A 23182-nucleotide genomic window follows, 5' to 3' on the forward strand; every position below is an offset into this window, starting at 1 on the left:
CGAGTGGTTGTTGGCAATTTACATCCCGCCCATCAGCATAACAAGGCTCCCAGTTCTCCATGGCCTGTCCTGCCTTTCTGGATTTTACACTTTTTTCAGATGGCCCTTTTGACCGGGGGGAAGTGAGACTTCATTGTAGTGCAGATTTCCTTTGCAAGCTTGCTTGGTTGGCCAAAATGGGCGTATGCGTTTTTTCCTGAATATATTCAGGAAAAAAACGCATACGCCCATTTTGGCCAAGTGCATCATTGTGGACGTTCTGCCTCTTTTCCTATGCTTTCAATGCAATTCCAGTCTACCTCCTGAAATCGGTTTCCTGCAATTCTGCCCCGCTTTCAAGTCCTCTTGGCAGCCTTACTTCAGTCTATTTTTGGACGATAGCTGTCATTTATATCTCTGCAGGTTTGTGAATTACAGTGCCCCTGAGCTCCTTTCTTCAACTCGCTTTCTTGTGACCTGGCCGCAACACCGCAGGATGGCTTCAGGACCTAATCTGGTTCCGGCACGGCACGCTGAGCCTTTGGTTAATTCCTCTTCCTGGTGGGAAATGAGAGTTAAATTTACCCGTCCAGACACCTCCAGCTAGCCTCTCATTGGTTCTCGCTATTCCTGTTCATCTTCCGCAGAAATTGCAAACTGGGCCAAACAGGAGGTTAAAGGGACTGACTCTCCAAGTCGGGAGATTGTTAGTAAAGCGTCTGGAATGTTGCACCCGAGTACCAGGGGAGGAAAACTGAGACATATTTGAACACGTCTCCCATTCACATGGTTGATCATACTCTGGGTTCCACATGCATGTTTTTGCTGAAGGAAGAATACCTTAAAACTGGAGAGTTGAGACCCGTGTAATGGGTACCATGCAATATAACTTCAAAGGGTCTTCATTTGCTCACCGAACCTCTCCAATCCTATCACTGCTGTGTTTATTCCCCTGTACACACGCTTGATTCTCTTTTGGAGACATAGCAATCCATAGGTTTTAAGATACTTACTAGTCAGGTACATTCTTAGGGGTTTAATATGGGGTTTTGAGTCCATTTCGTTGAGCAAGGAGTAGCTCTTGTCTATTCCATATTTGGCTTAAGGAACTTTATCTGTGCTCATTTCAATCTCTGGTTTTATGCACCACCCCAACTCACCTTTCCCCTTAAGCAAGCATAAGTTGGTTTTCTAAATTTGAGACCCTGTTCTGTTCTGTAATTCAGTTCCTGTGTAGCCAAGTTTACATTCCGTGTATTACTGATATCTTATGATGTTTCTTTTTCTGTGTGACTTATTTCAGTTAGAATCATCATACCTGAATCCACTCATTGTGCTGCTAAGGGCCTGATGATACAGATTTCATTGCTGAGTGATATTGCTTTGTAAGTAAATACCACAACTTCTTTATCCATTTTTCACTTTCTGCGATGTTGAACTTGTACTGTAAACAAGGTTCTTGTAAACGGAGCCGTTCCAAACTTTGGGGTGGCTGTGTCTTTTTGATTTTAATTTCCCTAAGCTATAGGACCATAAGTGGAAGTGCCCTAGGCTCTGTTGCTTTGTTTTTTAGATGTTTCAGGAAACACCATACACTTCTCCCGAGTGTCTGTTGGCAATTTACATCCCGCCCATCAGCATAACAAGGCTCCCAGTTCTCCATCGCCTGTTCTGCCTTTCTGGATTTTACACTTTTTTCAGATGGCCCTTTTGACCGGGGGGAAGTGAGACTTCATTGTAGTGCAGATTTCCTTTGCAAGCTTGCTTGGTTGGCCAAAAAGGGCGTATGCGTTTTTTCCTGAATATATTCAGGAAAAAACGCATACGCCCTTTTTGGCCAAGTGCATCATTGTGGACGTTCTGCCTCTTTTCCTATGCTTTCAATGCAATTCCAGTCTACCTCCTGAAATCGGTTTCCTGCAATTCTGCCCCGCTTTCAAGTCCTCTTGGCAGCCTTACTTCAGTCTATTTTTGGACGATAGCTGTCATTTATAACTCTGCAGGTTTGTGAACTACAGTGCTCCTGAGCTCCTTTGTTCAACTCGCTTTCTTTTGAGCTGGCCGCAACACCGCAGGATGGCTTCAGGCCCTAATCTGGTTCCGGTACGGCACGCTGAGCCTTTGGTTATTTCCTCTTCCTGGTGGGAAATGAGAGTTAAATTTGCCCGTCCAGACACCTCCAGCTAGCCTCTCATTGGTTCTCGCTATTCCTGTTCATCTTCCGCAGAAATTGCAAACTGGGCCAAACAGGAGGTTAAAGGCGCTGACTCTCCAAGTGGGGAGAGTGTTAGTAAAGCGTCTGGAATGTTGCACCCGAGTAGCAGGGGAGGAAAACTGAGACATATTTGAACACGTCTCCCGTTCACATGGTTGATCATACTTGGGTTCCACATGCATGTTTTAGCTGAAGGAAGAATACCTAAAACCTGGGTAGTTGAAACCCGTGGAATGGGTACCATGCAATATGACTTCAAAGGGTCTTCATTTGCTCACCGAACCTCTCCAATCCTATCACTGCTGCGTTTATGCCCCTGTACACATGCTTGATTCTCTTTTGGAGACATAGCAATCCATAGGTTTTAAGATACTTACTAGTCAGGTACATTCTTAGGCGTTTAATATGCGGTGTTGAGTCCATTTCGTTGAGCAAGGAGTAGCTCTTGTCTATTCCATATTTGGCTTAAGGAACTTTATCTGTGCTCATTTCAATCTCTGGTTTTATGCAGCAACCCAACTCACCTTTACCCTTAAGCAAGCATAAGTTGGTTTTCTAAATTTGAGACCCTGTTCTGTTTTGGAATTCAGTTCCTGTGTAGCCATGTTTACATTCCGTGTATTACTGATATCTTATGATGTTTCTTTTTCTGTGTGACTTATTTCAGTTAGAATCATCGTACCTGAATCTACTCATTATGCTGCTACGGGCCTGATGACATAGATTTCATTGCTGAGTGATACTGCATTGTACGTAAGTACCACAAGTTCTTTATCCATTTTTCACTTTCTGCGATGTTGAACTTGTACTGTAAACGAGGTTCTTGTAAACAGAGCCGTTCCAAACTTTGGGGTGGCTGTGTCTTTTTGATTTTAATTTCCCTAAGCTATAGGACCATAAGTGGAAGTGCCCTAGGCTCTGTTGCTTTGTTTTTTAGATGTTTCAGGAAACACCATACACTTCTCCCGAGTGGTTGTTGGCAATTTACATCCCGCCCATCAGCATAACAAGGCTCCCAGTTCTCCATGGCCTGTCCTGCCTTTCTGGATTTTACACTTTTTTCAGATGGCCCTTTTGACCGGGGGGAAGTGAGACTTCATTGTAGTGCAGATTTCCTTTGCAAGCTTGCTTGGTTGGCCAAAAAGTGCGTATGCGTTTTTTCCTGAATATATTCAGGAAAAAAACGCATACGCCCTTTTTGGCCAAGTGCATCATTGTGGACGTTCTGCCTCTTTTCCTATGCTTTCAATGCAATTCCAGTCTACCTCCTGAAATCGGTTTCCTGCAATTCTGCCCCGCTTTCAAGTTCTCTTGGCAGCCTTACTTCAGTCTATTTTTGGACGATAGCTGTCATTTATAACTCTGCAGGTTTGTGAATTACAGTGCCCCTGAGCTCCTTTCTTCAACTCGCTTTCTTGTGACCTGGCCGCAACACCGCAGGATGGCTTCAGGCCCTAATCTGGTTCCGGCACGGCACCCTGAGCCTTTGGTTAATTCCTCTTCCTGGTGGGAAATGAGAGTTAAATTTGCCCGTCCAGACACCTCCAGCTAGCCTCTCATTGGTTCTCGCTATTCCTGTTCATCTTCCGCAGAAATTGCAAACTGGGCCAAACAGGAGGTTAAAGGGACTGACTCTCCAAGTCGGGAGAGTGTTAGTAAAGCGTCTGGAATGTTGCACCCGAGTACCAGGGGAGGAAAACTGAGACATATTTGAACACGTCTCCCATTCACATGGTTGATCATACTCTGGGTTCCACATGCATGTTTTTGCTGAAGGAAGAATACCTTAAAACTGGAGAGTTGAGACCCGTGTAATGGGTACCATGCAATATAACTTCAAAGGGTCTTCATTTGCTCACCGAACCTCTCCAATCCTATCACTGCTGTGTTTATTCCCCTGTACACACGCTTGATTCTCTTTTGGAGACATAGCAATCCATAGGTTTTAAGATACTTACTAGTCAGGTACATTCTTAGGGGTTTAATATGGGGTTTTGAGTCCATTTCGTTGAGCAAGGAGTAGCTCTTGTCTATTCCATATTTGGCTTAAGGAACTTTATCTGTGCTCATTTCAATCTCTGGTTTTATGTAGCACCCCAACTCACCTTTCCCCTTAAGCAAGCATAAGTTGGTTTTCTAAATTTGAGACCCTGTTCTGTTCTGTAATTCAGTTCCTGTGTAGCCAAGTTTACATTCCGTGTATTACTGATATCTTATGATGTTTCTTTTTCTGTGTGACTTATTTCAGTAAGAATCATCATACCTGTATCCACTCATTGTGATGCTAAGGGCCTGATGACATAGAATTCATTGCTGAGTGATATTGCTTTGTAAGTAAATACCACAACTTCTTTATCCATTTTTCATTTTCTGCGATGTTGAACTTGTACTGTAAATGAGGTTCTTGTAAACAGAGGCGTCCCAAACTTTGGGGTGGCTGTGTCTTTTTGATTTTAATTTCCCTAAGCTATAGGACCATAAGTGGCAGTGCCCTAGGCTCTGTTGCTTTGTTTTTTAGATGTTTCAGGAAACACCATACACTTCTCCCGAGTGTCTGTTGGCAATTTACATCCCGCCCATCAGCATAACAAGGCTCCCAGTTGTCCATGGACTGTCCTGCCTTTCTGGATTTTACACTTTTTTCAGATGGCCCTTTTGACCGGGGGGAAGTGAGACTTCATTGTAGTGCAGATTTCCTTTGCAAGCTTGCTTGGTTGGCCAAAAAGGGCGTATGCGTTTTTTCCTGAATATATTCAGGAAAAAACGCATACGCCCTTTTTGGCCAAGTGCATCATTGTGGACGTTCTGCCTCTTTTCCTATGCTTTCAATGCAATTCCAGTCTACCTCCTGAAATCGGTTTCCTGCAATTCTGCCCCGCTTTCAAGTCCTCTTGGCAGCCTTACTTCAGTCTATTTTTGGACGATAGCTGTCATTTATAACTCTGCAGGTTTGTGAATTACAGTGCCCCTGAGCTCCTTTCTTCAACTCGCTTTCTTGTGACCTGGCCGCAACACCGCAGGATGGCTTCAGGCCCTAATCTGGTTCCGGCACGGCACGCTGAGCCTTTGGTTATTTCCTCTTCCTGGTGGGAAATGAGAGTTAAATTTGCCCGTCCAGACACCTCCAGCTAGTCTCTCATTGGTTCTCGCTATTCCTGTTCATCTTCCGCAGAAATTGCAAACTGGGCCAAACAGGAGGTTAAAGGGACTGACTCTCCAAGTCGGGAGAGTGTTAGTAAAGCGTCTGGAATGTTGCACCCGAGTACCAGGGGAGGAAAACTGAGACATATTTGAACACGTCTCCCGTTCACATGGTTGACCATACTTGGGTTCCACATGCATGTTTTAGCTGAAGGAAGAATACCTTAAACCTGGAGAGTTAAAATCCGTGTAATGGGTACCATGCAATATGACTTCAAAGGGTCTTCATTTGCTCACCGAACCTCTCCAATCCTATCACTGCTGCGTTTATGCCCCTGTACACATGCTTGATTCTCTTTCGGAGACATAGCAATCCATAGGTTTTTAAAATACTTACTAGTCAGGTACATTCTTAGGCGTTTAATATGCGGTGTTGAGTCCATTTCGTTGAGCAAGGAGTAGCTCTTGTCTATTCCATATTTGACTTAAGGAACTTTATCTGTGCTCATTTCAATCTCTGGTTTTATGCAGCAACCCAACTCACCTTTCCCCTTAAGCAAGCATAAGTTGGTTTTCTAAATTTGAGACCCTGTTCTGTTCTGGAATGCAGTTCCTGTGTAGCCAAGTTTACATTCCGTGTATTAGTGATATCTTATGATGTTTCTTTTTCTGTGTGACTTATTTCAGTTAGAATCATCGTACCTGAATCTACTCATTATGCTGCTACGGGCCTGATGACATAGATTTCATTGCTGAGTGATACTGCATTGTACGTAAGTACCACAAGTTCTTTATCCATTTTTCACTTTCTGCGATGTTGAACTTGTACTGTAAACGAGGTTCTTGTAAACAGAGCCGTTCCAAACTTTGGGGTGGCTGTGTCTTTTTGATTTTAATTTCCCTAAGCTATAGGACCATAAGTGGAAGTGCCCTAGGCTCTGTTGCTTTGTTTTTTAGATGTTTCAGGAAACACCATACACTTCTCCCGAGTGGTTGTTGGCAATTTACATCCCGCCCATCAGCATAACAAGGCTCCCAGTTGTCCATGGCCTGTCCTGCCTTTCTGGATTTTACACTTTTTTCAGATGGCCCTTTTGACCGGGGGGAAGTGAGACTTCATTGTAGTGCAGATTTCCTTTGCAAGCTTGCTTGGTTGGCCAAAAAGGGCGTATGCGTTTTTTCCTGAATATATTCAGGAAAAAACGCATACGCCCTTTTTGGCCAAGTGCATCATTGTGGACGTTCTGCCTCTTTTCCTATGCTTTCAATGCAATTCCAGTCTACCTCCTGAAATCGGTTTCCGGCAATTCTGCCCCGCTTTCAAGTCCTCTTGGCAGCCTTACTTCAGTCTATTTTTGGACGATAGCTGTCATTTATAACTCTGCAGGTTTGTGAATTACAGTGCCCCTGAGCTCCTTTCTTCAACTCGCTTTCTTGTGACCTGGCCGCAACACCGCAGGATGGCTTCAGGACCTAATCTGGTTCCGGCACGGCACGCTGAGCCTTTGGTTAATTCCTCTTCCTGGTGGGAAATGAGAGTTAAATTTGCCCGTCCAGACACCTCCAGCTAGTCTCTCATTGGTTCTCGCTATTCCTGTTCATCTTCCGCAGATATTGCAAACTGGGCCAAACAGGAGGTTAAAGGGACTGACTCTCCAAGTCGGGAGAGTGTTAGTAAAGCGTCTGGAATGTTGCACCCGAGTACCAGGGTACGAAAACTGAGACATATTTGAACACGTCTCCCGATCACATGGTTGATCATACTCTAGGTTCCACATGCATGTTTTAGCTGAAGGAAGAATACCTTAAACCTGGGTAGTTGAAACCCGTGGAATGGGTACCATGCAATATGACTTCAAAGTGTCTTCATTTGCGCACCGAACCTCTCCAATCCTATCACTGCTGCGTTTATGCCCCTGTACACATGCTTGATTCTCTTTTGGAGACATAGCAATCCATAGGTTTTAAGATACTTACTAGTCAGGAACATTCTTAGGCGTTTAATATGGGGTGTTGAGTCCATTTCGTTGAGCAAGGAGTAGCTCTTGTCTATTCCATATTTGGCTTAAGGAACATTATCTGTGCTCATTTCAATCTCTGGTTTTATGTAGCACCCCAACTCACCTTTCCCCTTAAGCAAGCATAAGTTGGTTTTCTAAATTTGAGACCCTGTTCTGTTCTGTAATTCAGTTCCTGTGTAGCCAAGTTTACATTCCGTGTATTACTGATATCTTATGATGTTTCTTTTTCTGTGTGACTTATTTCAGTTAGAATCATCATACCTGAATCCACTCATTGTGCTGCTACGGGCCTGATGACACAGATTTCATTGCTGAGTGATACTGCATTGTACGTAAGTACCACAACTTCTTTATCCATTTTTCACTTTCTGCGATGTTGAACTTGTACTGTAAACGAGGTTCTTGTAAACAGAGCTGTTCCAAACTTTGGGGTGGCTGTGTCTTTTTGATTTTAATTTCCCTAAGCTATAGGACCATAAGTGGAAGTGCCCTAGGCTCTGTTGCTTTGTTTTTTAGATGTTTCAGGAAACACCATACACTTCTCCCAAGTGTCTGTTGGCAATTTACATCCCGCCCATCAGCATAACAAGGCTCCCAGTTCTCAATGGCCTGTTGCCTTTCTGGATTTTACACTTTTTTCAGATGGCCCTTTTGACCGGGGGGAAGTGAGACTTCATTGTAGTGCAGATTTCCTTTGCAAGCTTGCTTGGTTGGCCAAAAAGGGCGTATGCGTTTTTTCCTGAATATATTCAGGAAAAAACGCATACGCCCTTTTTGGCCAAGTGCATCATTGTGGACGTTCTGCCTCTTTTCCTATGCTTTCAATGCAATTCCAATCTACCTCCTGAAATCGGTTTCCTGCAATGCTGCCCCGCTTTCAAGTCCTCTTGGCAGCCTTACTTCAGTCTATTTTTGGACGATAGCTGTCATTTATAACTCTGCAGGTTTGTGAATTACAGTGCCCCTGAGCTCCTTTCTTCAACTCGCTTTCTTGTGACCTGGCCGCAACACCGCAGGATGGCTTCAGGCCCTAATCTGGTTCCGGCACGGCACGCTGAGCCTTTGGTTATTTCCTCTTCCTGGTGGGAAATGAGAGTTAAATTTGCCCGTCCAGACACCTCCAGCTAGCCTCTCATTGGTTCTCGCTATTCCTGTTCATCTTCCGCAGAAATTGCAAACTGGGCCAAACAGGAGGTTAAAGGCACTGACTCTCCAAGTTGGGAGAGTGTTACTAAAGCGTCTGGAATGTTGCACCCGAGTACCAGGGGAGGAAAACTGAGACATATTTGAACATGTCTCCTGTTCACATGGTTGATCATACTTGGGTTCCACATGCATGTTTTAGCTGAAGGAAGAATACCGTAAACCTGGAGAGTTGAAACCCGTGGAATGGGTACCATGCAATATGACTTCAAAGGGTCTTCATTTGCTCACCGAACCTCTCCAATCCTATCACTGCTGCGTTTATGCCCCTGTACACATGCTTGATTCTCTTTCGGAGACATAGCAATCCATAGGTTTTTAAGATACTTACTAGTCAGGTACATTCTTAGGCGTTTAATATGCGGTGTTGAGTCCATTTCGTTGAGCAAGGAGTAGCTCTTGTCTATTCCATATTTGACATAAGGAACTTTATCTGTGCTCATTTCAATCTCTGGTTTTATGCAGCACCCCAACTCACCTTTACCCTTAAGCAAGCATAAGTTGGTTTTCTAAATTTGAGACCCTGTTCTGTTCTGTAATTCAGTTCCTGTGTAGCCAAGTTTACATTCCGTGTATTACTGATATCTTATGATGTTTCTTTTTCTGTGTGACTTACTTCAGTTAGAATCATCATACCTGAATCCACTCATTGTGCTGCTAAGGGCCTGATGACACAGATTTCATTGCTGAGTGATATTGCTTTGTAAGTAAATACCACAACTTCTTTATCCATTTTTCACTTTCTGCGATGTTGAACTTGTACTGTAAACGAGGTTCTTGTAAACAGAGCCGTTCCAAACTTTGGGGTGGCTGTGTCTTTTTGATTTTAATTTCCCTAAGCTATAGGACCATAAGTGGAAGTGCCCTAGGTTCTGTTGCTTTGTTTTTTAGATGTTTCAGGAAACACCATACACTTCTCCCGAGTGGTTGTTGGCAATTTACATCCCGCCCATCAGCATAACAAGGCTCCCAGTTCTCCATGGCCTGTCCTGCCTTTCTGGATTTTACACTTCTTTCAGATGGCCCTTTTGACCGGGGGGAAGTGAGACTTCATTGTAGTGCAGATTTCCTTTGCAAGCTTGCTTGGTTGGCCAAAAAGGGCGTATGCGTTTTTTCCTGAATATATTCAGGAAAAAACGTATACGCCCTTTTTGGCCAAGTGCATCATTGTGGACGTTCTGCCTCTTTTCCTATGCTTTCAATGCAATTCCAGTCTACCTCCTGAAATCGGTTTCCTGCAATTCTGCCCCGCTTTCAAGTCCTCTTGGTAGCCTTACTTCAGTATATTTTTGGACGATAGCTGTCATTTATAACTCTGCAGGTTTGTGAATTACAGTGCCCCTGAGCTCCTTTGTTCAACTCGCTTTCTTTTGAGCTGGCCGCAACACCGCAGGATGGCTTCAGGCCCTAATCTGGTTCCGGTACGGCACGCTGAGCCTTTGGTTATTTCCTCTTCCTGGTGGGAAATGAGAGTTAAATTTGCCCGTCCAGACACCTCCAGCTAGTCTCTCATTGGTTCTCGCTATTCCTGTTCATCTTCCGCAGAAATTGCAAACTGGGCCAAACAGGAGGTTAAAGGTGCTGACTCTCCAAGTGTGGAGAGTGTTAGTAAAGCGTCTGGAATGTTGCACCCGAGTACCAGGGGAGGAAAACTGAGACATATTTGAACACGTCTCCCGTTCACATGGTTGATCATACTTGGGTTCCACATGCATGTTTTAGCTGAAGGAAGAATACCTAAAACCTGGGTAGTTGAAACCCGTGGAATGGGTACCATGCAATATGACTTCAAAGGGTCTTCATTTGCTCACCGAACCATTCCAATCCTATCACTGCTGCGTTTATGCCCCTGTACACATGCTTGATTCTCTTTTGGAGACATAGCAATCCATAGGTTTTAAGATACTTACTAGTCAGGTACATTCTTAGGCGTTTAATATACGGTGTTGAGTCCATTTCGTTGAGCAAGGAGTAGCTCTTGTCTATTCCATATTTGGCTTAAGGAACTTTATCTGTGCTCATTTCAATCTCTGGTTTTATGCAGCAACCCAACGCACCTTTACCTTAAGCAAGCATAAGTTGGTTTTCTAAATTTGAGACCCTGTTCTGTTTTGGAATTCAGTTCCTGTGTAGCCAAGTTTACATTCTGTGTATTACTGATATCTTATGATGTTTCTTTTTCTGTGTGACTTATTTCAGTTAGAATCATTGTACCTGAATCTACTCATTATGCTTCTACGGGCCTGATGACATAGATTTCATTGCTGAGTGATACTGCATTGTACGTAAGTACCACAAGTTCTTTATCCATTTTTCACTTTCTGCGATGTTGAACTTGTACTGTAAACGAGGTTCTTGTAAACAGAGCCGTTCCAAACATTGGGGTGGCTGTGTCTTTTTGATTTTAATTTCCCTAAGCTATAGGACCATAAGTGGAAGTGCCCTAGGCTCTGTTGCTTTGTTTTTTAGATGTTTCAGGAAACACCATACACTTCTCCCGAGTGGTTGTTGGCAATTTACATCCCGCCCATCAGCATAACAAGGCTCCCAGTTCTCCATGGCCTGTCCTGCCTTTCTGGATTTTACGCTTTTTTCAGATGGCCCTTTTGACCGGGGGGAAGTGAGACTTCATTGTAGTGCAGATTTCCTTTGCAAGCTTGCTTGGTTGGCCAAAAAGGGCGTATGCGTTTTTTCCTGAATATATTCAGGAAAAAACGCATACGCCCTTTTTGGCCAAGTGCATCATTGTGGACGTTCTGCCTCTTTTCCTATGCTTTCAATGCAATTCCAGTCTACCTCCTGAAATCGGTTTCCTGCAATTCTGCCCCGCTTTCAAGTCCTCTTGGCAGCCTTACTTCAGTCTATTTTTGGACAATAGCTGTCATTTATAACTCTGCAGGTTTGTGAATTACAGTGCCCCTGAGCTCCTTTCTTCAACTCGCTTTCTTGTGACTTGGCCGCAACACCGCAGGATGGCTTCAGGACCTAATCTGGTTCCGGCACGGCACGCTGAGCCTTTGGTTAATTCCTCTTCCTGGTGGGAAATGAGAGTTAAATTTGCCCGTCCAGACACCTCCAGCTAGCCTCTCATTGGTTCTCGCTATTCCTGTTCATCTTCCGCAGAAATTGCAAACTGGGCCAAACAGGAGGTTAAAGGGACTGACTCTCCAAGTCGGGAGAGTGTTAGTAAAGCGTCTGGAATGTTGCACCCAAGTACCAGGGGAGGAAAACTGAGACATATTTGAACACGTCTCCCGATCACATGGTTGATCATACTCTAGGTTCCACATGCATGTTTTAGCTGAAGGAAGAATACCTTAAACCTGGGTAGTTGAAACCCGTGGAATGGGTACCATGCAATATGACTTCAAAGGGTCTTCATTTGCTCACCGAACCTCTCCAATCCTATCACTGCTGCGTTTATGCCCCTGTACACATGCTTGATTCTCTTTCGGAGACATAGCAATCCATAGGTTTTTAAGATACTTACTAGTCAGGTACATTCTTAGGCGTTTAATATGGGGTGTTGAGTCCATTTCGTTGAGCAAGGAGTAGCTCTTGTCTATTCCATATTTGACTTAAGGAACTTTATCTGTGCTCATTTCAATCTCTGGTTTTATGCAGCACCCCAACTCACCTTTACCCTTAAGCAAGCATAAGTTGGTTTTCTAAATTTGAGACCCTGTTCTGTTCGGTAATTCAGTTCCTGTGTAGCCAAGTTTACATTCCGTGTATTACTGATATCTTATGATGTTTCTTTTTCTGTGTTACTTACTTCAGTTAGAATCATCATACCTGAATCCACTCATTGTGCTGCTAAGTGCCTGATGACACAGATTTCATTGCTGAGTGATATTGCTTTGTAAGTAAATACCACAACTTCTTTATCCATTTTTCACTTTCTGCGATGTTGAACTTGTACTGTAAACGAGGTTCTTGTAAACAGAGCCGTTCCAAACTTTGGGGTGGCTGTGTCTTTTTGATTTTAATTTCCCTAAGCTATAGGACCATAAGTGGAAGTGCCCTAGGTTCTGTTGCTTTGTTTTTTAGATGTTTCAGGAAACACCATACACTTCTCCCGAGTGGTTGTTGGCAATTTACATCCCGCCCATCAGCATAACAAGGCTCCCAGTTCTCCATGGCCTGTCCTGCCTTTCTGGATTTTACACTTTTTTCAGATGGCCCTTTTGACCGGGGGGAAGTGAGACTTCATTGTAGTGCAGATTTCCTTTGCAAGCTTGCTTGGTTGGCCAAAAAGGGCGTATGCGTTTTTTCCTGAATATATTCAGGAAAAAACGCATACGCCCTTTTTGGCCAAGTGCATCATTGTGGACGTTCTGCCTCTTTTCCTATGCTTTCAATGCAATTCCAGTCTACCTCCTGAAATCGGTTTCCTGCAATTCTGCCCCGCTTTCAAGTCCTCTTGGCAGCCTTACTTCAGTCTATTTTTGGACGATAGCTGTCATTTATAACTCTGCAGGTTTGTGAATTACAGTGCCCCTGAGCTCCTTTGTTCAACTCGCTTTCTTTTGAGCTGGCCGCAACACCGCAGGATGGCTTCAGGCCCTAATCTTGTTCCGGTATGGCACGCTGAGCCTTTGGTTAATTCCTCTTCCTGGTGGGAAATGAGAGTTAAATTTGCCCGTCCAGACACCTCCAGCTAGCCTCTCATTGGTTCTCGCTATTCCTGTTCATCTTCCGCAGAAATTGCAAACTGGGCCAAACAGGAGGTTAAAGGCGCTGACTCTCCAAGTGGGGAGAGTGTTAGTAAAGCGTCTGGAATGTTGCACCCGAGTACCAGGGGAGGAAAACTGAGACATATTTGAACACGTCTCCCGTTCACATGGTTGATCATACTTGGGTTCCACATGCATGTTTTAGCTGAAGGAAGAATACCTTAAACCTGGGTAGTTGAAACCCGTGGAATGGGTACCATGCAATATGACTTCAAAGGGTCTTCATTTGCTCACCGAACCTCTCCAATCTTATCACTGCTGTGTTTATGCCCCTGTACACATGCTTGATTCTCTTTCGGAGACATAGCAATCCATAGGTTTTAAGATACTTACTAGTCAGGTACATTCTTAGGCGTTTAATATGGGGTGTTGAGTCCATTTCGTTGAGCAAGGAGTAGCTCTTGTCTATTCCATATTTGGCTTAAGGAACTTTATCTGTGCTCATTTCAATCTCTGGTTTTTTGCAGCACCCCAACTCACCTTTACCCTTAAGCAAGCATAAGTTGGTTTTCTAAATTTGAGACCCTGTTCTGTTCTGTAATTCAGTTCCTGTGTAGCCAAGTTTACATTCCGTGTATTACTGATATCTTATGATGTTTCTTTTTCTGTGTGACTTATTTCAGTTAGAATCATCATACCTGAATCCACTCATTGTGCTGCTAAGGGCCTGATGATACAGATTTCATTGCTGAGTGATATTGCTTTGTAAGTAAATACCAAAACTTCTTTATCCATTTTTCACTTTCTGCGATGTTGAACTTGTACTGTAAACAAGGTTCTTGTAAACGGAGCCGTTCCAAACTTTGGGGTGGCTGTGTCTTTTTGATTTTAATTTCCCTAAGCTATAGGACCATAAGTGGAAGTGCCCTAGGCTCTGTTGCTTTGTTTTTTAGATGTTTCAGGAAACACCATACACTTCTCCCGAGTGTCTGTTGGCAATTTACATCCCGCCCATCAGCATAACAAGGCTCCCAGTTCTCCATCGCCTGTTCTGCCTTTCTGGATTTTACACTTTTTTCAGATGGCCCTTTTGACCGGGGGGAAGTGAGACTTCATTGTAGTGCAGATTTCCTTTGCAAGCTTGCTTGGTTGGCCAAAAAGGGCGTATGCGTTTTTCCCTGAATACATTCAGGAATAAACGCATATGCTCTTTTTTTGGCCAAGTGCATCATTGTGGACGCTCTGCCTCTTTTCCTATGCTTTCAATGCAATTCCAGTCTACCTCCTGAAATCGGTTTCCTGCAATTCTGCCCCGCTTTCAAGTCCTCTTGGCAGCCTTACTTCAGTCTATTTTTGGACGATAGCTGTCATTTATAACTCTGCAGGTTTGTGAATTACAGTGCCCCTGAGCTCCTTTCTTCAACTCGCTTTCTTGTGACCTGGCCGCAACACCGCAGGATGGCTTCAGGCCCTAATCTGGTTCCGGCACGGCACGCTGAGCCTTTGGTTATTTCCTCTTCCTGGTGGGAAATGAGAGTTAAATTTGCCCGTCCAGACACCTCCAGCTAGTCTCTCATTGGTTCTCGCTATTCCTGTTCATCTTCCGCAGAAATTGCAAACTGGGCCAAACAGGAGGTTAAAGGCGCTGACTCTCCAAGTGGGGAGAGTGTTAGTAAAGCGTCTGGAATGTTGCACCCGAGTACCAGGGGAGGAAAACTGAGACATATTTGAACACGTCTCCCGTTCACATGGTTGACCATACTTGGGTTCCACATGCATGTTTTAGCTGAAGGAAGAATACCTTAAACCTGGAGAGTTAAGACCCGTGTAATGGGTACCATGCAATATGACTTCAAAGGGTCTTCATTTGCTCACCGAACCTCTCCAATCCTATCACTGCTGCGTTTATGCCCCTGTACACATGCTTGATTCTCTTTCGGAGACATAGCAATCCATAGGTTTTTAAGATACTTACTAGTCAGGTACATTCTTAGGCGTTTAATATGGGGTGTTGAGTCCATTTCGTTGAGCAAGGAGTAGCTCTTGTCTATTCCATATTTGACTTAAGGAACTTTATCTGTGCTCATTTCAATCTCTGGTTTTATGCAGCACCCCAACTCACCTTTCCCCTTAAGCAAGCATAAGTTGGTTTTCTAAATTTGAGACCCTGTTCTGTTTTGGAATTCAGTTCCTGTGTAGCCAAGTTTACATTCCGTGTATTAGTGATATCTTATGATGTTTCTTTTTCTGTGTGACTTATTTCAGTTAGAATCATCGTACCTGAATCTACTCATTATGCTGCTACGGGCCTGATGACATAGATTTCATTGCTGAGTGATTCTGCATTGTACGTAAGTACCACAAGTTCTTTATCCATTTTTCACTTTCTGCGATGTTGAACTTGTACTGTAAACGAGGTTCTTGTAAACAGAGCCGTTCCAAACTTTGGGGTGGCTGTGTCTTTTTGATTTTAATTTCCCTAAGCTATAGGACCATAAGTGGAAGTGCCCTAGGCTCTGTTGCTTTGTTTTTTAGATGTTTCAGGAAACACCATACACTTCTCCCAAGTGCTTGTTGGCAATTTACATCCCGCCCATCAGCATAACAAGGCTCCCAATTCTCCATGGCCTGTCCTGCCTTTCTGGATTTTACACTTTTTTCAGATGGCCCTTTTGACCAGGGGGAAGTGAGACTTCATTGTAGTGCAGATTTCCTTTGCAAGCTTGCTTGGTTGGCCAAAAAGGGCGTATGCGTTTTTTCCTGAATATATTCAGGAAAAAACGCATACGCCCTTTTTGGCCAAGTGCATCATTGTGGACGTTCTGCCTCTTTTCCTATGCTTTCAATGCAATTCCAGTCTACCTCCTGAAATCGGTTTCCTGCAATTCTGCCCCGCTTTCAAGTCCTCTTGGCAGCCTTACTTCAGTCTATTTTTGGACGATAGCTGTCATTTATAACTCTGCAGGTTTGTGAACTACAGTGCTCCTGAGCTCCTTTGTTCAACTCGCTTTCTTTTGAGCTGGCCGCAACACCGCAGGATGGCTTCAGGCCCTAATCTGGTTCCGGTACGGCACGCTGAGCCTTTGGTTATTTCCTCTTCCTGGTGGGAAATGAGAGTTAAATTTGCCCGTCCAGACACCTCCAGCTAGCCTCTCATTGGTTCTCGCTATTCCTGTTCATCTTCCGCAGAAATTGCAAACTGGGCCAAACAGGAGGTTAAAGGCGCTGACTCTCCAAGTGGGGAGAGTGTTAGTAAAGCGTCTGGAATGTTGCACCCGAGTAGCAGGGGAGGAAAACTGAGACATATTTGAACACGTCTCCCGTTCACATGGTTGATCATACTTGGGTTCCACATGCATGTTTTAGCTGAAGGAAGAATACCTAAAACCTGGGTAGTTGAAACCCGTGGAATGGGTACCATGCAATATGACTTCAAAGGGTCTTCATTTGCTCACCGAACCTCTCCAATCCTATCACTGCTGCGTTTATGCCCCTGTACACATGCTTGATTCTCTTTTGGAGACATAGCAATCCATAGGTTTTAAGATACTTACTAGTCAGGTACATTCTTAGGCGTTTAATATGCGGTGTTGAGTCCATTTCGTTGAGCAAGGAGTAGCTCTTGTCTATTCCATATTTGGCTTAAGGAACTTTATCTGTGCTCATTTCAATCTCTGGTTTTATGCAGCACCCCAACTCACCTTTACCCTTAAGCAAGCATAAGTTGGTTTTCTAAATTTGAGACCCTGTTCTGTTTTGGAATTCAGTTCCTGTGTAGCCAAGTTTACATTCCGTGTATTACTGATATCTTATGATGTTTCTTTTTCTGTGTGACTTATTTCAGTTAGAATCATCGTACCTGAATCTACTCATTATGCTGCTACGGGCCTGATGACATAGATTTCATTGCTGAGTGATACTGCATTGTACGTAAGTACCACAAGTTCTTTATCCATTTTTCACTTTCTGCGATGTTGAACTTGTACTGTAAACGAGGTTCTTGTAAACAGAGCCGTTCCAAACTTTGGGGTGGCTGTGTCTTTTTGATTTTAATTTCCCTAAGCTATAGGACCATAAGTGGAAGTGCCCTAGGCTCTGTTGCTTTGTTTTTTAGATGTTTCAGGAAACACCATACACTTCTCCCGAGTGGTTGTTGGCAATTTACATCCCGCCCATCAGCATAACAAGGCTCCCAGTTCTCCATGGCCTGTCCTGCCTTTCTGGATTTTACACTTTTTTCAGATGGCCCTTTTGACCGGGGGGAAGTGAGACTTCATTGTAGTGCAGATTTCCTTTGCAAGCTTGCTTGGTTGGCCAAAAAGGGTGTATGCGTTTTTTCCTGAATATATTCAGGAAAAAACGCATACGCCCTTTTTGGCCAAGTGCATCATTGTGGACGTTCTGCCTCTTTTCCTATGCTTTCAATGCAATTCCAGTCTACCTCCTGAAATCGGTTTCCGGCAATTCTGCCCCGCTTTCAAGTCCTCTTGGCAGCCTTACTTCAGTCTATTTTTGGACGATAGCTGTCATTTATAACTCTGCAGGTTTGTGAATTACAGTGCCCCTGAGCTCCTTTCTTCAACTCGCTTTCTTGTGACCTGGCCGCAACACCGCAGGATGGCTTCAGGACCTAATCTGGTTCCGGCACGGCACGCTGAGCCTTTGGTTAATTCCTCTTCCTGGTGGGAAATGAGAGTTAAATTTGCCCGTCCAGACACCTCCAGCTAGTCTCTCATTGGTTCTCGCTATTCCTGTTCATCTTCCGCAGAAATTGCAAACTGGGCCAAACAGGAGGTTAAAGGGACTGACTCTCCAAGTCGGGAGAGTGTTAGTAAAGCGTCTGGAATGTTGCACCCGAGTACCAGGGGAGGAAAACTGAGACATATTTGAACACGTCTCCCGATCACATGGTTGATCATACTCTAGGTTCCACATGCATGTTTTAGCTGAAGGAAGAATACCTTAAACCTGGGTAGTTGAAACCCGTGGAATGGGTACCATGCAATATGACTTCAAAGTGTCTTCATTTGCGCACCGAACCTCTCCAATCCTATCACTGCTGCGTTTATGCCCCTGTACACATGCTTGATTCTCTTTTGGAGACATAGCAATCCATAGGTTTTAAGATACTTACTAGTCAGGAACATTCTTAGGCGTTTAATATGGGGTGTTGAGTCCATTTCGTTGAGCAAGGAGTAGCTCTTGTCTATTCCATATTTGGCTTAAGGAACTTTATCTGTGCTCATTTCAATCTCTGGTTTTATGCAGCACCCCAACTCACCTTTCCCCTTAAGCAAGCATAAGTTGGTTTTCTAAATTTGAGACCCTGTTCTGTTCTGTAATTCAGTTCCTGTGTAGCCAAGTTTACATTCCGTGTATTACTGATATCTTATGATGTTTCTTTTTCTGTGTGACTTATTTCAGTTAGAATCATCATACCTGAATCCACTCATTGTGCTGCTACGGGCCTGATGACACAGATTTCATTGCTGAGTGATACTGCATTGTACGTAAGTACCACAACTTCTTTATCCATTTTTCACTTTCTGCGATGTTGAACTTGTACTGTAAACGAGGTTCTTGTAAACAGAGCCGTTCCAAACTTTGGGGTGGCTGTGTCTTTTTGATTTTAATTTCCCTAAGCTATAGGACCATAAGTGGAAGTGCCCTAGGCTCTGTTGCTTTGTTTTTTAGATGTTTCAGGAAACACCATACACTTCTCCCAAGTGTCTGTTGGCAATTTACATCCCGCCCATCAGCATAACAAGGCTCCCAGTTCTCAATGGCCTGTTGCCTTTCTGGATTTTACACTTTTTTCAGATGGCCCTTTTGACCGGGGGGAAGTGAGACTTCATTGTAGTGCAGATTTCCTTTGGAAGCTTGCTTGGTTGGCCAAAAAGGGCGTATGCGTTTTTTCCTGAATATATTCAGGAAAAAACGCATACGCCCTTTTTGGCCAAGTGCATCATTGTGGACGTTCTGCCTCTTTTCCTATGCTTTCAATGCAATTCCAGTCTACCTCCTGAAATCGGTTTCCTGCAATGCTGCCCCGCTTTCAAGTCCTCTTGGCAGCCTTACTTCAGTCTATTTTTGGACGATAGCTGTCATTTATAACTCTGCAGGTTTGTGAATTACAGTGCCCCTGAGCTCCTTTCTTCAACTCGCTTTCTTGTGACCTGGCCGCAACACCGCAGGATGGCTTCAGGCCCTAATCTGGTTCCGGCACGGCACGCTGAGCCTTTGGTTATTTCCTCTTCCTGGTGGGAAATGAGAGTTAAATTTGCCCGTCCAGACACCTCCAGCTAGCCTCTCATTGGTTCTCGCTATTCCTGTTCATCTTCCGCAGAAATTGCAAACTGGGCCAAACAGGAGGTTAAAGGCACTGACTCTCCAAGTTGGGAGAGTGTTACTAAAGCGTCTGGAATGTTGCACCCGAGTACCAGGGGAGGAAAACTGAGACATATTTGAACATGTCTCCTGTTCACATGGTTGATCATACTTGGGTTCCACATGCATGTTTTAGCTGAAGGAAGAATACCGTAAACCTGGAGAGTTGAAACCCGTGGAATGGGTACCATGCAATATGACTTCAAAGGGTCTTCATTTGCTCACCGAACCTCTCCAATCCTATCACTGCTGCGTTTATGCCCCTGTACACATGCTTGATTCTCTTTCGGAGACATAGCAATCCATAGGTTTTTAAGATACTTACTAGTCAGGTACATTCTTAGGCGTTTAATATGCGGTGTTGAGTCCATTTCGTTGAGCAAGGAGTAGCTCTTGTCTATTCCATATTTGACTTAAGGAACTTTATCTGTGCTCATTTCAATCTCTGGTTTTATGCAGCAACCCAACTCACCTTTACCCTTAAGCAAGCATAAGTTGGTTTTCTAAATTTGAGACCCTGTTCTGTTTTGGAATTCAGTTCCTGTGTAGCCAAGTTTACATTCCGTGTATTACTGATATCTTATGATGTTTCTTTTTCTGTGTGACTTATTTCAGTTAGAATCATTGTACCTGAATCTACTCATTATGCTTCTACGGGCCTGATGACATAGATTTCATTGCTGAGTGATACTGCATTGTACGTAAGTACCACAAGTTCTTTATCCATTTTTCACTTTCTGCGATGTTGAACTTGTACTGTAAACGAGGTTCTTGTAAACAGAGCCGTTCCAATCATTGGGGTGGCTGTGTCTTTTTGATTTTAATTTCCCTAAGCTATAGGACCATAAGTGGAAGTGCCCTAGGCTCTGTTGCTTTGTTTTTTAGATGTTTCAGGAAACACCATACACTTCTCCCGAGTGGTTGTTGGCAATTTACATCCCGCCCATCAGCATAACAAGGCTCCCAGTTCTCCATGGCCTGTCCTGACTTTCTGGATTTTACGCTTTTTTCAGATGGCCCTTTTGACCGGGGGGAAGTGAGACTTCATTGTAGTGCAGATTTCCTTTGCAAGCTTGCTTGGTTGGCCAAAAAGGGCGTATGCGTTTTTTCCTGAATATATTCAGGAAAAAACGCATACGCCCTTTTTGGCCAAGTGCATCATTGTGGACGTTCTGCCTCTTTTCCTATGCTTTCAATGCAATTCCAGTCTACCTCCTGAAATCGGTTTCCTGCAATTCTGCCCCGCTTTCAAGTCCTCTTGGCAGCCTTACTTCAGTCTATTTTTGGACGATAGCTGTCATTTATAACTCTGCAGGTTTGTGAATTACAGTGCCCCTGAGCTCCTTTCTTCAACTCGCTTTCTTGTGACCTGGCCGCAACACCGCAGGATGGCTTCAGGACCTAATCTGGTTCCGGCACGGCACGCTGAGCCTTTGGTTAATTCCTCTTCCTGGTGGGAAATGAGAGTTAAATTTGCCCGTCCAGACACCTCCAGCTAGCCTCTCATTGGTTCTCGCTATTCCTGTTCATCTTCCGCAGAAATTGCAAACTGGGCCAAACAGGAGGTTAAAGGGACTGACTCTCCAAGTCGGGAGAGTGTTAGTAAAGCGTCTGGAATGTTGCACCCAAGTACCAGGGGAGGAAAACTGAGACATATTTGAACACGTCTCCCGATCACATGGTTGATCATACTCTAGGTTCCACATGCATGTTTTAGCTGAAGGAAGAATACCTTAAACCTGGGTAGTTGAAACCCGTGGAATGGGTACCATGCAATATGACTTCAAAGGGTCTTCATTTGCTCACCGAACCTCTCCAATCCTATCACTGCTGCGTTTATGCCCCTGTACACATGCTTGATTCTCTTTTGGAGACATAGCAATCCATAGGTTTTAAGATACTTACTAGTCAGGAACATTCTTAGGCGTTTAATATGGGGTGTTGAGTCCATTTCGTTGAGCAAGGAGTAGCTCTTGTCTATTCCATATTTGGCTTAAGGAACTTTATCTGTGCTCATTTCAATCTCTGGTTTTATGCAGCACCCCAACTCACATTTACCCTTAAGCAAGCATAAGTTGGTTTTCTAAATTTGAAACTCTGTTCTGTTCTGTAATTCAGTTCCTGTGTAGGCAAGTTTACATTCCGTGTATTAGTGATATCTTATGATGTTTCTTTTTCTGTGTGACTTATTTCAGTTAGAATCATCATACCTGAATCCACTCATTGCGATGCTAAGGGCCTGATGACATAGATTTCATTGCTGAGTGATACTGCATTGTACGTAAGTACCACAAGTTCTTTATCCATTTTTCACTTTCTGCGATGTTGAACTTGTACTGTAAACGAGGTTCTTGTAAACAGAGCCGTTCCAAACTTTGGGGTGGCTGTGTCTTTTTGATTTTAATTTCCCTAAGCTATAGGACCATAAGTGGAAGTGCCCTAGGCTCTGTTGCTTTGTTTTTTAGATGTTTCAGGAAACACCATACACTTCTCCCAAGTGTCTGTTGGCAATTTACATCCCGCCCATCAGCATAACAAGGCTCCCAGTTCTCAATGGCCTGTTGCCTTTCTGGATTTTACACTTTTTTCAGATGGCCCTTTTTACCGGGGGGAAGTGAGACTTCATTGTAGTGCAGATTTCCTTTGCAAGCTTGCTTGGTTGGCCAAAAAGGGCGTATGCGTTTTTTCCTGAATATATTCAGGAAAAAACGCATACGCCCTTTTTGGCCAAGTGCATCATTGTGGACGTTCTGCCTCTTTTCCTATGCTTTCAATGCAATTCCAGTCTACCTCCTGAAATCGGTTTCCTGCAATGCTGCCCCGCTTTCAAGTCCTCTTGGCAGCCTTACTTCAGTCTATTTTTGGACGATAGCTGTCATTTATAACTCTGCAGGTTTGTGAATTACAGTGCCCCTGAGCTCCTTTCTTCAACTCGCTTTCTTGTGACCTGGCCGCAACACCGCAGGATGGCTTCAGGCCCTAATCTGGTTCCGGCACGGCACGCTGAGCCTTTGGTTATTTCCTCTTCCTGGTGGGAAATGAGAGTTAAATTTGCCCGTCCAGACACCTCCAGCTAGCCTCTCATTGGTTCTCGCTATTCCTGTTCATCTCCCGCAGAAATTGCAAACTGGGCCAAACAGGAGGTTAAAGGCACTGACTCTCCAAGTGGGGAGAGTGTTAGTAAAGCGTCTGGAATGTTGCACCCGAGTACCAGGGGAGGAAAACTGAGACATATTTGAACACGTCTCCCGTTCACATGGTTGATCATACTTGGGTTCCACATGCATGTTTTAGCTGAAGGAAGAATACCTTAAACCTGGAGAGTTAAGACCCGTGTAATGGGTACCATGCAATATGACTTCAAAGGGTCTTCATTTGCTCACCGAACCTCTCCAATCCTATCACTGCTGCGTTTATGCCCCTGTACACATGCTTGATTCTCTTTCGGAGACATAGCAATCCATAGGTTTTTAAGATACTTACTAGTCAGGTACATTCTTAGGCGTTTAATATGGGGTGTTGAGTCCATTTCGTTGAGCAAGGAGTAGCTCCTGTCTATT

The 23182-nt window shown here is 44.0% G+C and overlaps 1 long non-coding RNA gene across 18 annotated transcripts in view; it reads left to right on the forward strand.

The window, feature by feature from the left end:
* Positions 1 to 23182, forward strand: part of LOC307181352 — a 1649813-nt gene that overhangs the window by 1421759 nt on the left and 204872 nt on the right. The window lies entirely within an intron of this gene.

The sequence above is a fragment of the Stenella coeruleoalba genome (assembly GCF_951394435.1).
Source record: "Stenella coeruleoalba genome assembly, contig: scaffold_48, whole genome shotgun sequence".
Classification (NCBI taxonomy): Eukaryota; Metazoa; Chordata; class Mammalia; order Artiodactyla; family Delphinidae; genus Stenella; species Stenella coeruleoalba.